This window comes from Macrosteles quadrilineatus, unplaced genomic scaffold (assembly GCF_028750875.1).
Source record: "Macrosteles quadrilineatus isolate MER2022 unplaced genomic scaffold, UCM_ALF_1.0 Scaffold_7__1_contigs__length_78375512, whole genome shotgun sequence".
NCBI lineage: Eukaryota > Metazoa > Arthropoda > Insecta > Hemiptera > Cicadellidae > Macrosteles > Macrosteles quadrilineatus.
The window spans coordinates 4,850,021-4,868,259 of NW_026542600.1; the positions used below are offsets into that span (position 1 = coordinate 4,850,021).

At 37.5% G+C, this 18,239-nt stretch overlaps 1 protein-coding gene across 1 annotated transcript in view; it reads left to right on the top strand.

Moving 5' to 3' along the window:
* Positions 1 to 18,239, top strand: part of LOC128997925 (acetylcholine receptor subunit alpha-like) — a 135,308-nt gene that overhangs the window by 63,948 nt on the left and 53,121 nt on the right. The gene's annotated exons all lie outside the window — the stretch shown is intronic.

Below are 18,239 nucleotides of genomic sequence, written 5' to 3' on the forward strand. Positions count from 1 at the left end.
AGCTGTGTGCTGCAGGTGTTGCCTACATCAGCGTCAGGTGACACAGTTTTATCCGCGTGAACAGCAATGTAGCTACAGCTGTGTACTGCAGGTGTTGCCTGCAACAGCGTCAGGTGACACAGTTTTATCCGCGTGAACAGCAATGTAGCTACAGCTGTGCGCTGCAGGTGTTGCCTACATCAGTGTCAGGTGACGCCGTTTTATCCGCGTGAACAGCAATGTAGCTACAGCTGTGTACTGCAGGTGTTGCCTGCAACAGCGTCAGGTGACACAGTTTTATCCGCGTGAACAGCAATGTAGCTACAGCTGTGTACTGCAGGTGTTGCCTACATCAGCGTCAGGTGACACAGTTTTATCCGCGTGAACAGCAATGTAGCTACAGCTGTGCGCTGCAGGTGTTGCCTACATCAGTGTCAGGTGACACAGTTTTATCCGCGTGAACAACAATGTAGCTACAGCTGTGTGCTGCAGGTGTTGCCTACATAATTTGTACGGGCGTTGGCCTGGTCCTGCTCCTGATTACAAATATTATAGGTTAGGTTTAATTTTAGTTGTTAATCTATGTCAGGTCCAATATTATCCAAATGTTATTTTGTTTTTTAAATATTGGAATGACACATTGTATAGTATGTGCAAAGAGCTGCAATTTGGTTGTATAGAATATCACTGTTTTTTTAATCCTAGGTCAGAGACAAGATTTTAGAGGTATAGTATCTCACAGGTTTAGTGCACGTCTAAAACTTGGGATTGGAGTACTGTATTTTCATTAACAGTTATTTTTAAGCCTTTAGAGGCTTAAATAGATGCTCGTAAAACATCAAACCTGTAATATTATTTTCCTACCACTGAATGTAAATGATCACATTGCAACACCTGTAAACAGTGCGCAAAATAGCTAATTTTCATTTCATTCATTCTCGGTTGCGTTCCCGCTCGCTAAATCATGTGATTTACAAGTTAGCGTTCATATAAAACACTAAATAACTTCTTGATCAGCATTGTACTTTTATTAAATTTACGGAAAGTAAATAAAAGAAGAAACGAATTATTACACTTAAAACATATATTTACGCTTATACTGTTACTCACAAGACGGTAAATATACAAAAAGGCGGTAAATGGTGATCGATTTCGATTGGACATTCCAATCATCATCAGACCCAATATGCGAATGAATAAAACACTAACATCCGGAAAGTAGGTTACACAACATATACAAGCAAGTTATACATATCCTTAAAAAAACAAATATTAACTAAATAACATTTATATACAAATAAAAACTTAATGTGTTTATTATGATAGTGGAAATAGGTGGTATGAAACGGATAATATGTTGGTAGGAAAATCTAGAGTTTACTCTAGCATGCCTAGAAGAGGCCCAGCAGAAACTCATTGGTCACTCCCAATTGCCTAGTGCGATGCCAGGATGACAAGAAATAAAATTCCAGAAATAGAAGTTAAACAATTTTAATACATCAATCAATAATCAAGAGTGAACAATATTCCGTTATCAATATTCAATAACTAAACAATTAATCAATAATCATAATAATAATAATCAATAATAAATCAATAATATGCGCTGCATATCAGACCCCCTGATAATCTCAGGTAAAACATTAATAGAACCCAAATTAGCAAGTACGCTTTCACTGGTAGTACTTGACCCTTTAAAAAAAAAACACATATTTACAAAATTACAACTAGGCATTTACAAATTTTATGGAAGCAGTCACGAGACAAGTTCAAAATGAGGTTACAAAACAAGAAACAAGTTACATGAAAATCAAAGTGTAGTCAGAAATACAAGTTAGGCCTACATATCAAAATACAAATGCATAAGGAGTAGTTACTTTTAGATAGGCCTAAGAAAAGTGAACAACTTAACAAGATATCCAGTTAGATTTGAAATTAAAGAAAATTGAGACAAATGCAGTCCAGCCTGCCCTAAAAGAAATATTACAAGGAATTTAAAACAAGAATCAAGGATGGGCCTATTTAATAGCCTGGTACAAATCTAAGAGCATGAATAATTAAATTTAACAATTGAACATGAAATCATACCAGACAAATTTACAATAAACACAGTACACAGTTACAATGAATTTAAAACTAAACTATAACCGAGCCACCAAGATCATATCCCTTAACGACAGTCCATTTGCTAAACTTATTATTTAATTTTTGTTTTGTGTTTTTTTTTTTATTTTAAATAAAATGATATATTAATCAAGGTAGGTTAGGCCTAAATTTAAAATAGTTTCCTTAGATAGACAGATTAATTCCGAAGGCTTTAGATCAACATAGTTTAGATCGGGTTTCGAGGTTATCGCACTTTCCACTGGTCCGCTCAGCATAAGTCCAGTCCCCACTTCCAGCACTGCCCCAAAATGAAATTACTCCAAGAGGATAAATAGGGAAAAGGTCCCCAACCTGATGTCAGAATAACCAGTCTATGAGTAAAACTCTTTAAAACAGAATTGGAAATAGGCCGGTACAAAATTTAAATGTTGATTCAAGGTAAACTGCAGTTGAAGAATTTAAAGTCGGTTTGGCGTTATAGATTGAGTCTCTAGGTAACTGTTGTTTGATTGATGATCCTGTTGCATGCTTAAAAATGGTTGTAAATGACCTTAGTGTAGAAGTGAAGAATTGACTCTGGAGAGCAGGGCAGCGGAGCCAGCGGGTTCCAAGATCAGCCGACACCTGCCCGACACTGCTTCATGATCAGACCCATCGTGGCACAGGCCCTCGAAACATCTGACAGAGTGTGGGGTGCTGGCCGTTCCGCTAGGTCATCTTATGTTGGAGTCCGGCACAACCTCCCCCCCTTAAGCCACAACACACCTTCAGGACAACACAGTTCAAACACAAAAGCTTGGTTCTTCAGAATCGGAAACTTCTCTCACTTTACAAAATTTTCAATGGAGAACGGTGTCACTCCACAGTAGTAGTCGGCGCCGACTAGATGAAACAGGTGAAACATAGAGAAACAAAATGAGAGAAGACAGGCGTTTATACTCAGAAGGTGATCAGTCTTCCTCGTTTAACTCCTCCCGATCTTCGGTTTCTGAACCATCTTCATGAACTCCCCTGAAGGGCTTGAGCTGACTGATGTGAGCTCTGCACACAAACTGACCCGAAACTGGATCCACTAATCTCACACTCACAGGTGACAAAAACTTGGCGATGCGATGAGGACCACTCCACCGGTAGCACAGCTTCGCTGCCCGCTTCTGAACAGCAGAACTGAGTGGATGTGTCCGACAGTACACCATGTCTCCGACTTGAAAGGGGTTGGGAAGTCTTCCTCGATTGTACTTCAGTCTCTTCTTCTCATGTGAGCGAATTAGATTCTGTCTAGCCTCTGCCCAAACATGACCTATGTCATTCGAAGGAGAACTCGGCAGAAGATCTTCAATTTTCCAGACGTTGGTCAAGGGATCCCTAGGTCGATTCCCAAACATGACCTCGAAAGGCACAGACTTATGACTTTCATGATGAGCAGAGTTGAACGCATTTTGAAGCCATCCAAGATTCTCATCCCATGTATTTTGCTTCTCCGCATGGTAGGCGATCAGAGCTGACCGTAGGTTTCTATTGAACCTCTCTGCATGAGATGGCTGAGGATAGTACGGTGAAGTCGTGACATGCTGAATTCCGAGACTAACACACATTCTTTGGAAGATATGAGAAGTAAACTGCGTTCCGTTATCTGACACAATGGTCGCCGGTAGACCAAAATGCTGGAAAATGTGGGTCTTGAGTGCCTGGATGGTAGTGGTAGATGTAGCTTGCCGAAGGGGTATTAGCCACACAAATTTGGAGAAGGCGTCGACACAGACCAGAAGCATAGTATTTCCAGACCGACTCCTCGGAAATTTCCCTACAAAATCAATAAAGATTTTTTCCATAGGGCGCTCAGCCACCTCTGAAGCAAGGAATCCCAGTTTTGTATTCTGCGCTGGTTTACTGAGTGAACAAAGTTGGCAGGACCTCACTCGCTGTGCTATGTCTCTATCCATCCCCTTCCAAATGAAAGACTTTCGAATTTTTCCTATGGTTTTATGTATTCCAAGGTGACCTCCTTACCAAATGCTCCAACCTCAATCGAAGACGGAAAACCACCCGAGAGCCCAAGTCAGGTTGGTCCCCCAAATCTTCAACCACGGAAATCAATTCAGAGGCCCGATCTTTACAAAGTTCAAATTCCCTTTCCTCATCCTCAAGTGGCACTGACTCTGTTGGCCTTGCTCCTCGTAGGAGGTTCCTAAGCTGCTTTCTCAATTCAACCACAGTAGGAGCGGGAGTCTCCCCTCGACACCTCACCTCAAACTGGAGCTCATCTCTGATCAAGAAATCAGGATTTATCTTCGCCATTGTTAGCTAACACTATTCACTAATCACTAAGCACAAGACAATTTACACTGAATCAAAAACAATCTACAAAACTTTCACAAATCACGTTAGATACTACTGAGGCTCCCTTTGCTTCACCAAGACCAAATAAATTCCTGCCCAGCCGCACCCCCACTTCAAAATCTAGACCTAAATCCGGAAACACAAAGGCCTAACACCTAGAAATAATAACAACAACATTTTCATGACATGACTACACCTAAAATCACAAAGAGATTAATGACAACAAAAAGGACAACTTACACAACTTATAAATTCACCAAGCTCACCAAGGATTACTTATACCAAATAAATTATCAGTCCTGCTCATAACCCGCTGACTTACCCCTTAACATAACTCTCAGGCGATGCCCGTATCACCCAAAACTCCTGCAACCAACCCTACAGCTAAAACTTTCCCGCCATCCGACAAACACCAGCCAACCGAGAGTGTACAGAGAAACCGCGCTCTGCTACCAATTGTAGCATGCCTAGAAGAGGCCCAGCAGAAACTCATTGGTCACTCCCAATTGCCTAGTGCGATGCCAGGATGACAAGAAATAAAATTCCAGAAATAGAAGTTAAACAATTTTAATACATCAATCAATAATCAAGAGTGAACAATATTCCGTTATCAATATTCAATAACTAAACAATTAATCAATAATCATAATAATAATAATCAATAATAAATCAATAATATGCGCTGCATATCAGACCCCCTGATAATCTCAGGTAAAACATTAATAGAACCCAAATTAGCAAGTACGCTTTCACTGGTAGTACTTGACCCTTTAAAAAAAAAAACACATATTTACAAAATTACAACTAGGCATTTACAAATTTATATGGAAGCAGTCACGAGACAAGTTCAAAATGAGGTTACAAAACAAGAAACAAGTTACATGAAAATCAAAGTGTAGTCAGAAATACAAGTTAGGCCTACATATCAAAATACAAATGCATAAGGAGTAGTTACTTTTAGATAGGCCTAAGAAAAGTGAACAACTTAACAAGATATCCAGTTAGATTTGAAATTAAAGAAAATTGAGACAAATGCAGTCCAGCCTGCCCTAAAAGAAATATTACAAGGAATTTAAAACAAGAATCAAGGATGGGCCTATTTAATAGCCTGGTACAAATCTAAGAGCATGAATAATTAAATTTAACAATTGAACATGAAATCATACCAGACAAATTTACAATAAACACAGTACACAGTTACAATGAATTTAAAACTAAACTATAACCGAGCCACCAAGATCATATCCCTTAACGACAGTCCATTTGCTAAACTTATTATTTAATTTTTGTTTTGTGTTTTTTTTTTTATTTTAAATAAAATGATATATTAATCAAGGTAGGTTAGGCCTAAATTTAAAATAGTTTCCTTAGATAGACAGATTAATTCCGAAGGCTTTAGATCAACATAGTTTAGATCGGGTTTCGAGGTTATCGCACTTTCCACTGGTCCGCTCAGCATAAGTCCAGTCCCCACTTCCAGCACTGCCCCAAAATGAAATTACTCCAAGAGGATAAATAGGGAAAAGGTCCCCAACCTGATGTCAGAATAACCAGTCTATGAGTAAAACTCTTTAAAACAGAATTGGAAATAGGCCGGTACAAAATTTAAATGTTGATTCAAGGTAAACTGCAGTTGAAGAATTTAAAGTCGGTTTGGCGTTATAGATTGAGTCTCTAGGTAACTGTTGTTTGATTGATGATCCTGTTGCATGCTTAAAAATGGTTGTAAATGACCTTAGTGTAGAAGTGAAGAATTGACTCTGGAGAGCAGGGCAGCGGAGCCAGCGGGTTCCAAGATCAGCCGACACCTGCCCGACACTGCTTCATGATCAGACCCATCGTGGCACAGGCCCTCGAAACATCTGACAGAGTGTGGGGTGCTGGCCGTTCCGCTAGGTCATCTTATGTTGGAGTCCGGCACAACCTCCCCCCCTTAAGCCACAACACACCTTCAGGACAACACAGTTCAAACACAAAAGCTTGGTTCTTCAGAATCGGAAACTTCTCTCACTTTACAAAATTTTCAATGGAGAACGGTGTCACTCCACAGTAGTAGTCGGCGCCGACTAGATGAAACAGGTGAAACATAGAGAAACAAAATGAGAGAAGACAGGCGTTTATACTCAGAAGGTGATCAGTCTTCCTCGTTTAACTCCTCCCGATCTTCGGTTTCTGAACCATCTTCATGAACTCCCCTGAAGGGCTTGAGCTGACTGATGTGAGCTCTGCACACAAACTGACCCGAAACTGGATCCACTAATCTCACACTCACAGGTGACAAAAACTTGGCGATGCGATGAGGACCACTCCACCGGTAGCACAGCTTCGCTGCCCGCTTCTGAACAGCAGAACTGAGTGGATGTGTCCGACAGTACACCATGTCTCCGACTTGAAAGGGGTTGGGAAGTCTTCCTCGATTGTACTTCAGTCTCTTCTTCTCATGTGAGCGAATTAGATTCTGTCTAGCCTCTGCCCAAACATGACCTATGTCATTCGAAGGAGAACTCGGCAGAAGATCTTCAATTTTCCAGACGTTGGTCAAGGGATCCCTAGGTCGATTCCCAAACATGACCTCGAAAGGCACAGACTTATGACTTTCATGATGAGCAGAGTTGAACGCATTTTGAAGCCATCCAAGATTCTCATCCCATGTATTTTGCTTCTCCGCATGGTAGGCGATCAGAGCTGACCGTAGGTTTCTATTGAACCTCTCTGCATGAGATGGCTGAGGATAGTACGGTGAAGTCGTGACATGCTGAATTCCGAGACTAACACACATTCTTTGGAAGATATGAGAAGTAAACTGCGTTCCGTTATCTGACACAATGGTCGCCGGTAGACCAAAATGCTGGAAAATGTGGGTCTTGAGTGCCTGGATGGTAGTGGTAGATGTAGCTTGCCGAAGGGGTATTAGCCACACAAATTTGGAGAAGGCGTCGACACAGACCAGAAGCATAGTATTTCCAGACCGACTCCTCGGAAATTTCCCTACAAAATCAATAAAGATTTTTTCCATAGGGCGCTCAGCCACCTCTGAAGCAAGGAATCCCAGTTTTGTATTCTGCGCTGGTTTACTGAGTGAACAAAGTTGGCAGGACCTCACTCGCTGTGCTATGTCTCTATCCATCCCCTTCCAAATGAAAGACTTTCGAATTTTTCCTATGGTTTTATGTATTCCAAGGTGACCTCCTTACCAAATGCTCCAACCTCAATCGAAGACGGAAAACCACCCGAGAGCCCAAGTCAGGTTGGTCCCCCAAATCTTCAACCACGGAAATCAATTCAGAGGCCCGATCTTTACAAAGTTCAAATTCCCTTTCCTCATCCTCAAGTGGCACTGACTCTGTTGGCCTTGCTCCTCGTAGGAGGTTCCTAAGCTGCTTTCTCAATTCAACCACAGTAGGAGCGGGAGTCTCCCCTCGACACCTCACCTCAAACTGGAGCTCATCTCTGATCAAGAAATCAGGATTTATCTTCGCCATTGTTAGCTAACACTATTCACTAATCACTAAGCACAAGACAATTTACACTGAATCAAAAACAATCTACAAAACTTTCACAAATCACGTTAGATACTACTGAGGCTCCCTTTGCTTCACCAAGACCAAATAAATTCCTGCCCAGCCGCACCCCCACTTCAAAATCTAGACCTAAATCCGGAAACACAAAGGCCTAACACCTAGAAATAATAACAACAACATTTTCATGACATGACTACACCTAAAATCACAAAGAGATTAATGACAACAAAAAGGACAACTTACACAACTTATAAATTCACCAAGCTCACCAAGGATTACTTATACCAAATAAATTATCAGTCCTGCTCATAACCCGCTGACTTACCCCTTAACATAACTCTCAGGCGATGCCCGTATCACCCAAAACTCCTGCAACCAACCCTACAGCTAAAACTTTCCCGCCATCCGACAAACACCAGCCAACCGAGAGTGTACAGAGAAACCGCGCTCTGCTACCAATTGTAGCATGCCTAGAAGAGGCCCAGCAGAAACTCATTGGTCACTCCCAATTGCCTAGTGCGATGCCAGGATGACAAGAAATAAAATTCCAGAAATAGAAGTTAAACAATTTTAATACATCAATCAATAATCAAGAGTGAACAATATTCCGTTATCAATATTCAATAACTAAACAATTAATCAATAATCATAATAATAATAATCAATAATAAATCAATAATATGCGCTGCATATCAGACCCCCTGATAATCTCAGGTAAAACATTAATAGAACCCAAATTAGCAAGTACGCTTTCACTGGTAGTACTTGACCCTTTAAAAAAAAAAACACATATTTACAAAATTACAACTAGGCATTTACAAATTTATATGGAAGCAGTCACGAGACAAGTTCAAAATGAGGTTACAAAACAAGAAACAAGTTACATGAAAATCAAAGTGTAGTCAGAAATACAAGTTAGGCCTACATATCAAAATACAAATGCATAAGGAGTAGTTACTTTTAGATAGGCCTAAGAAAAGTGAACAACTTAACAAGATATCCAGTTAGATTTGAAATTAAAGAAAATTGAGACAAATGCAGTCCAGCCTGCCCTAAAAGAAATATTACAAGGAATTTAAAACAAGAATCAAGGATGGGCCTATTTAATAGCCTGGTACAAATCTAAGAGCATGAATAATTAAATTTAACAATTGAACATGAAATCATACCAGACAAATTTACAATAAACACAGTACACAGTTACAATGAATTTAAAACTAAACTATAACCGAGCCACCAAGATCATATCCCTTAACGACAGTCCATTTGCTAAACTTATTATTTAATTTTTGTTTTGTGTTTTTTTTTTTATTTTAAATAAAATGATATATTAATCAAGGTAGGTTAGGCCTAAATTTAAAATAGTTTCCTTAGATAGACAGATTAATTCCGAAGGCTTTAGATCAACATAGTTTAGATCGGGTTTCGAGGTTATCGCACTTTCCACTGGTCCGCTCAGCATAAGTCCAGTCCCCACTTCCAGCACTGCCCCAAAATGAAATTACTCCAAGAGGATAAATAGGGAAAAGGTCCCCAACCTGATGTCAGAATAACCAGTCTATGAGTAAAACTCTTTAAAACAGAATTGGAAATAGGCCGGTACAAAATTTAAATGTTGATTCAAGGTAAACTGCAGTTGAAGAATTTAAAGTCGGTTTGGCGTTATAGATTGAGTCTCTAGGTAACTGTTGTTTGATTGATGATCCTGTTGCATGCTTAAAAATGGTTGTAAATGACCTTAGTGTAGAAGTGAAGAATTGACTCTGGAGAGCAGGGCAGCGGAGCCAGCGGGTTCCAAGATCAGCCGACACCTGCCCGACACTGCTTCATGATCAGACCCATCGTGGCACAGGCCCTCGAAACATCTGACAGAGTGTGGGGTGCTGGCCGTTCCGCTAGGTCATCTTATGTTGGAGTCGTCAAGGATGTGGGTAGCATGATTTGGTGCGCTCCGGGAGCCCTAAGACAACACACCCAGAACTCTTAATAAAGTATCGCCCGTAGGCCTAGTTCTTCACAAACAAAGGCAGTGCTAGTATTTCTCAGTTGGCCAAGATAGGCATAGGGCCTAACCTAATTACACCAATTAACCTCAGCCTACGGCTTTCATATCAAAAAGTTTACAAGATTTAGGCCTACTCAAAATTAAAACAGATATAACAAAACACTTTTCATTACAACTAATAATCATCCTTACACATTTACCAATATGAAATTTACACAATTAAATTCAATCATAGTTTTCAGTACATAGTGGGCCATGTGCTCTGGCTAGCATGAGAGGTTAGGTTGCAGGTTTATTCAGGGCGATCTAGGCAGTGAACAGATTTATAACAAGTCCAATGATGGAAAAAAAACACTAGAACTAACAATTAATCATTGGACTGCCAAACAATGGCCTAATTAATTACAGAAACACTTTAAATCCAACACTAGATCCCCACCAAAATAGGCTTACCACTAACGACATGAAATCAGCAGGTGTAGAGCAAAACTGAATTAAAGAAATTAACTTTGCAACAAATAATTAAACACAACCAACAATAATTAATTAACCTTTTCTCAACAGTGACGACTTTTGCTCAGTGAATTCAAGGTTTCACAACTTCAATGAAACTTTGCCGGCAAGCCTAGCCTACCATAAAATAAGCCTCAATTCACTTTAATTTTCAAATTAAAAAAATCTTAAGATGGAATAGCTTACTTACTAGGCCTAGGGAATTATCTTACCCAGTAGATATGTATTTAATGCTTCATTTTGAAGTCCAAAGCGTACGACTGAGACACCAAACTAAACTTGACGAAACTTCTCGCCATTATTCTGCTCAAAAGGCAATTTCATGTGTCTTCTCCGCCGTCAGTATCGTGAAAGAGAACGATGAACAGGGCTTACCGGACATAAAACGATTCTTCATTTGACTCTCACCCAAAAAAAAACTTCTAGAAACGATGAGAAGGAAAAGAGAGATTTGTTTGCGTAGCTTCTCTCGATCCCAAAATTACACAGAAGGGAAAAAACAGTTCAGTTCAGTTCAGTTCAGTACAGTACAGTTCAGTTTGCTGATTCCGCCTTCTCAACTGGAGTGTACCAACCCAGTAGAGTGAATTGACAATTGTTCGTGCCATGAGCGACGAAACTATACTATAACACGGCACAACGGGCATGAACCGTCATTGCCGCTCTTGAAATGTATGACCACACTCAGCTATAGCTTTGTGCTGCCATCTACAGTTCTTGGCCGGCAATGATGTACTTTGCGCTCTTAATTCACAAATAGCTATTTGACTATTAAAAGTGACTGTATAGTTATTTATTATAATCCTCGTAATTTTGAAAGACCTTATTTAAACATTTTTATCGGTTTTATCGGGCCTGTCTCAAAGGGACGTTTAATTGCAGTTCTGGTAGATAATGACTCATCGTCGTACTGCAGTGATTCAGCCAATATCAATAGAAATGCAGGTGAATATTATACTATGCCAGGGTTGGTAACGCAAATATTGCGAGTTCCTTTTTTTACAACAGTGGTTAAGCTAAAACTGGTGGAACACCAACTGAATAGATTACAGTACATAATGGAAGACAATGAAGACTAAGGTGTATATGCCAATAAGGTTTGTTGAGAAACTAACTGCACGATGGCAAAGCTTCGTCTTCTAGCAGTGATTTACTTTATGTTGGTGGTTTGTATAACGTGTTTTGATATTCATTACTTAGATGAATGGACTTGGATTGTCCATAATCCATAAAACATGTGTGGTAGTTTCTGCTGAACATTACTAGAGGTTCTTGTTACTAAACAAACTTATCTATCTTGCAAAGAAACTGCTTTTATTCTAAATAATCTTTATGTAGTGAATAATTGTGTAAGCTCTAACATAAACATATCGTGGAATTTAATAATCCAGTAGGTGGGTGGTAGGTGGGGTGCCACTAAGTGGTGGATGGGTAGTGTTGGTAGAAGGGAGTAGAGGGGGAGCTGTGATTGATCGTCTCGCGATAAATCAGCTGTTTTTGTTTCAAAGTCTGATACCTGACAGTGTTGCTCTCTTTGGACATCATGGCGATTTTATATTGTACCGAACTGTGTCTTAAAGTTTTGACGGAAATACCTAAAACACGAATGTTTTCAAACGAGGAAATTTTATATTTGTGCTACAATTTGACATTTTTGTTGGTGTATACTTCAGTGGAGTTTTGAACGGAAATAAACTATTTGTAACAACAAACACAACAATTTGTTTTGTACAATCAGTTTAGACAATCAAAATTAAAGTTAAGCGTTACAAGCCCTTCAAATAATTAATTGTGAACATTTCAGCGGTCGGACCCGTCAGAGTTAGCAACACAACACCGCTCCCATTATAATCAAATGATGATTGAGCTGAAATAGTAGGATATACTTTCAGGTGTCTTTAGTATAAGATATACGGTCAACGTATAGTATCGGATATTGGAAATCTTTGAATTTGCGATGAAGCCTAAACTGACCAAAGCTTTCCGATAAGCGACGCTACTACTACGCGAGTTTGGGAATGGTGGGTCAAGTGCTGATAGTTCCTAAGTTTTGGCTCTCAGGTCATAACGGCATAATATGCAGCTGCTCCTAATGAGTTTGGGAGTGGTGGGTCAAGTGCTGATAGTTCCTAAGTTTTGGCTCTCAGGTCATAACGGCATAATATGCAGCTGCTCCTAATGAGTTTGGGAGTGGTGGGTCAAGTGCTGATAGTTCCTAAGTTTTGGCTCTCAGGACATAACGGCATACTATGCAGCTGCTCCTAATGAGTTTGGGAATGGTGGGTCAAGTGCTGATAGTTCCTAAGTTTTGGCTCTCAGGTCATAACGGCATAATATGCAGCTGCTCCTAATGAGTTTGGGAGTGGTGGGTCAAGTGCTGATAGTTCCTAAGTTTTGGCTCTCAGGTCATAACGGCATAATATGCAGCTGCTCCTAATGAGTTTGGGAGTGGTGGGTCAAGTGCTGATAGTTCCTAAGTTTTGGCTCTCAGGACATAACGGCATAATATGCAGCTGCTCCTAATGAGTTTAGCGCTTCGTTGTGGGTTATTAGCACACAGACACAATCTATATATCTACTTAGAACCCCTGTGGTACTACTAAGCTTATTCTGATACGTTTACAGCTTAAATGTTTTTGAGCAAATTGAAATAGCAAAACAGATTATGAAGATATAGTTTGTCCTAAGCCTTTAGTTTATGAATGCCAAACAATTGTCACTTTTCCTACTTCTATTTCAAATATTGGTTTGCAAATTTAACTAATAATTTACAAATATATTTATTTTACATTCTAATTTACAGCTGTACTTGATTTTAAATAATTACTGTGGCCAATGCTCATTGACCAATTTTGTATCCCTTGTATAAAATCGCTAGTCGACCAAAACATTCTATCCTCTATCAAATATTTGTTATTGAGTGGCTGGCCAAAATTACGAGTTAGTTTGTATTAATGGAAATGTAACTTTGAATCTTTATTTTTGACTAATCTCGAAGACAATCAGAGTATGTTTGCAACATTTTCATCAAAATGGCTTTTAAGAATAAATAAAAACTATAATTCATAATTTTAGTCGAATTTGTGAAACTTCGAAGATTCATAAATAAGTCAAATTGTGTAAAGGCTTAAAAACTATGTTTAAACTAACTTATATAAATATTTAACAATAGGGAGCTGCTTGCAGGAAGTAAGTGGGTTAATGTAAACCACGTACCGCATATCACAGATGAAAATCCTTGTTTTAAGCCGGACAGATAAATGATATTTAAAGCTTTAACTACTGTGACTCCAATTAAAAGTAATATAAACCAGATTTTCCAGTTTGAGCTGATTTGATCTTATTTTGGCACATCGCACAATATGCTGCTAATATATATATAGTAAGCCTATATATAGTATATATAGGATATATAGTATATATATAGTGTATATAGTATATACATAGTGTATATAGTATATATAGCATATATAGCATATATAGCATATATAGTATATACAGCATATATAGTATATAGTGCTATAGTATATACCGGGTGTCCAAAACCACCCGTACACCCCTGTAAAATCGAGGAAAACCTTTTCTTACAAACAAAAAATAATACAGAACTAGCTATATTGGGCACGGTCTACCAAATGGTGATAATTTCAAATCCAAAATAACACCGGAAATGGCTGTTTCAGACCGGAAGTCGACTTTTTTAAATGTAAACTACCAATTTTGATCACAGATTCGGAATCTACGTTAAAAAATACATAACTTTTTTAGAAAACACTTTTAGAAAATACTTATTTTCTTCATCTAATCCCCTATTAAAGTCAATCATTATGTCATTCATCTGCCATAGTTACTTGAAACCACAATAGAGAAAAACAAATAACAAAGATTACATGAAGACATCTGATAAATAGAATCAGCTGTTTATTGTAAACACTAGTAATTAAATAAACTGATGTTGCAATGTAAAAGCATTGTAACAGCTGCTCTATGCATTGTTGAATTATTATTTTTTTATGTTTAGATTTTTGAAAACATTGTGTTCCGTTACCTTGTTGTTATTAATTATTTTTTCCTTATCTATTTTCTCGGATTTTTTTCAGTTTATTTTTATTGTTTTGTATGGCAGTGTTGTTTTAAAAGTGTAAATGGGCTACACTAATGAGGAGGGTTATGAAATGCAGCAAGTTCTGTTTGAAGCTGGGTCATTTAAAGGTGCAGCTACACTCTGGCGACAACGTTTTCCTGATCGGTTCCCTCATTCTCGGCATGTATTCGCAAGACTCTCAAGACGAATCCAGACAGAAGGCATTGTTCAACCTCACCACAACAAGGTTAAGAAAATTCATAGACGGGTTAGGGATGAGAATTCTGCAGATATTATAGCATCCGTACTTATTCAGCCCCATGATTCCATTAGACGGCACGAACGAGAATCTGGAGTAGGTCGTGCAACGATTTGTAACATCCTTAAAGACAATAAGTTCCATCCCTACAAAATGATTTTGGTCCAGGAAATAGACAATAATGATATCGGGCAACGTCTTGCGTCCTGCAACTGGTTCCGACGTCAGCCAGATCTTTTTCACAGAAGAGTACTGTGGTCGGACGAATGCACATCTAAGAGTGATGGATCCGCAAACACGCAGAACTGTCGCTTCTGGTCACAGCAAAACCCACACTGGTTGAGACCTATAGATCACCAAGTTATTTAGAAAATAAACCTATGGTGTGGCATTGTCGACGACAAAATCATAGGCCCCATTATTTTTTAGGGAAATCTTAATCGTCATCGGTATGTAGAACTCTTGGAGAGAGAATTGCCGATTTTGCTGGAAGATATCTCTCTTGATCTGCGCCTCAATATGTGGTTTCAGCAGGATGGCAGTCCAGCCCACACAGCTGTTATAAGCCGAGAAAAAACTACACAGAGTGTTTCCCAACAGGTGGATAGGAATGTATGGGCCTGTCAACTTCCCACCACGTTCGCCGGATTTGACAGTCCTAGATTATTATTTATGGGGAAGATTGAAAGACATGGTTTACCAGGAACGCCCGACTACAAGAGAAAACATGGTCCAAAGGATAAGAGATGACATTCGATCGCTTGAAGGTACAGAAATTCGTCGGGCGGTCGACGATTTTCAAAACAGAGTACAAACGTGCATTCGGCGAGGCGGTGGCTACGTTGAACACTGAGGATCGGCAGGCTCAACTAGTAAATAAACCTAGTTGATATTGTACATAAAACCTGTAAATAAAGTTATTACAACCAATTACAACCAATATTTTATTACAACCAATGGTTTTAAGTTCAGATTTTTATGATATTTTATACTAAATAGATTAGATAATTTATTATGAAACTTGTAACAAACAATAATATTATTTAAGAGCATCTGTCGGAACATTTTAAAATTATAACTATTTTAATAATTAGAGTTATATTTTGGCCACATTCCATAAAAGTTAAAAAGCGAGGACAGACGAATTTTTAATTAATAATAAATCAAATGTCGTCTAGCAGTTTTTGTCATGCGAAATAGATTTAGCATGTGTCGACCACTTACATTTAAAAACAAATTATAGAAAAAATAAAATTATACAATGCGTAGAACAGCTGTTACTCAATTATTAAAGTGTTTACAATAAACAGCTGATTTCTATGTTTATCAGATGTCTTCATGTAATCTTTGTTATTTTTTTTCTCTATTGGGGTTTCAAGTAACTATGGCAGATGAATGACATAATGATTGACTTTAATAGGGAATTAGATGAAGAAAATAAGTTTTTTCTAAAAATGTTTTAGACAAAAGTCATGTATTTTTTAACGTAGAATCCGAATCTGTGATCAAAATTGGTAGTTTACATTTAAAAAAGTCGACTTCCGGTCTGGAACAGCTATTTCCGGTGTGCTTTTGGATTTGAAATCATCACCATTTGGTAGACCGTGCCCAATATAGCTAGTTCTGTATTATTTTTTGTTTGTAAGAAAAGGTTTTCCTCGATTTTACAGGGGTGTACGGGTGGTTTTGGACACCCTGTATACGTAGCATATTGTATATATCAGTACTAAACAGAAACTATTTAAATACATCCATTTAGTCAATATAATATCAAAAATTTTAAAATTGGAGACAATTTATTATACAGGTAAAACCTCTAAATTAAATCTAACTAGTGTTTGTATTCCGGTAAAGTCATTTCTTCACATGTTAAACGTACTGAAAGACAGAAATGAAGTACGTGTGCATGACAAATCTAGAAAACCTTATGTAGACAATTGTATCATCCTCTTGTAATTTATAACTTAATTAATATAATGGTCATATTTTCAATTACGATATTTTACATGATGCTTTTATTTATTTATTATTAATTATTATTATTATTATTATTTATTATTATTTTATTTATTTATTTTTTTTTGCCCCAGTCTATTAAACTGTATCCGTCATTTTATGCATATGATAAGTGTGTCTACGTCTCCTTAGGAATTTTATACTGACTTTTACTAAACTTCCTTGGAGACTTCGCCTGTAAAGTGAATGTAACCAATCTTGATGGCTAATATCCCAATGGCTTTCATTTAATAAAATAATTATAACTTGTTTATAATTTTATAAAAAAACAAAAATCCATTAATTTGTGAAAATGTTGCAGTTCAAGTTTTTACTAGCAAATAAAATATAAAATGTCAAGCCTTTCTTAGATTTTTTTTAAATTCACTATGGGAATCTACATAATAGATTTGGAAAAATCTTATTCGGATCTTAGAGGAAAAACACGAAAACAATTAATTTCTACATCATTATGCGCTTATAATAAAAGCCTGGCTTTGTCGTTTACAGATCAACAATTAGGAAGTCTATGTACTTAAAGAATTTTTGTATTCCATGGTGAGTGAGTTTACTGATTAAATGTATGTTTTATCTATGGTCGAATACAGAAAAAGTTAAAGGTTGAAATACAAGGTTTACTTGCCCAAAGGTTATCATTGTTTATTTTTTCAATATAAAGTTAAGCGAAAAAGTTATTTGTTAGAAAACATTGAATCCATTCTGGTCGAGATCAATACAAACAACTATTGTTTTCTGCAACAAAAGATTTAATATCCGAAGTAACAATGAAGCCCAAATTAGAGTTGTGGAACACTTCTATACTTCAACATGTGTTGTAGAATCATATATAGAAAGGAGAAACTTTGAAATATTTTTGGTTTCATTCAAAAAAATTATTTAAACCCATTTATAGGATGAAAGCTTATAGGTTTTACCATTAACTATTAAACCAATAATTGAACAAGAATTAAAATTACAAACAAATCTTAATTATTATGAAACCAATTCCAAGTAAATCCTCAAAACTATTAATCACATGTATTCACTTCACAATATGGTCGTAAGTTTTGGTTTCAGGTTACACAAGTATGACCAAATGCCGAGGACTTTTGGGTCCATAACCTATTGATGGTTTCTGCACTTTTTTTTACATAATAATTATAATAAAACACGTCTTTTATTTAAAGTGGTTTTTAGTAACAATACTGTTTCTCTAAACTACTCAAGTCAATACAAAATAAATATTACAATAATTAATTGACTTATTAACTAAACATACCTTAACTTATATATACAAAAGGAATTCAATCAAAAATCTATATAACAAAGTTTATTTTGTAACAGTTAATTTTATTTCTGAGGAGCAAAAGAAGTAAAGTCCTTTTTCCGTGTTCTAACTGGACACGAGACAAGTGCAGCAGGCCATATTGTCTTGTA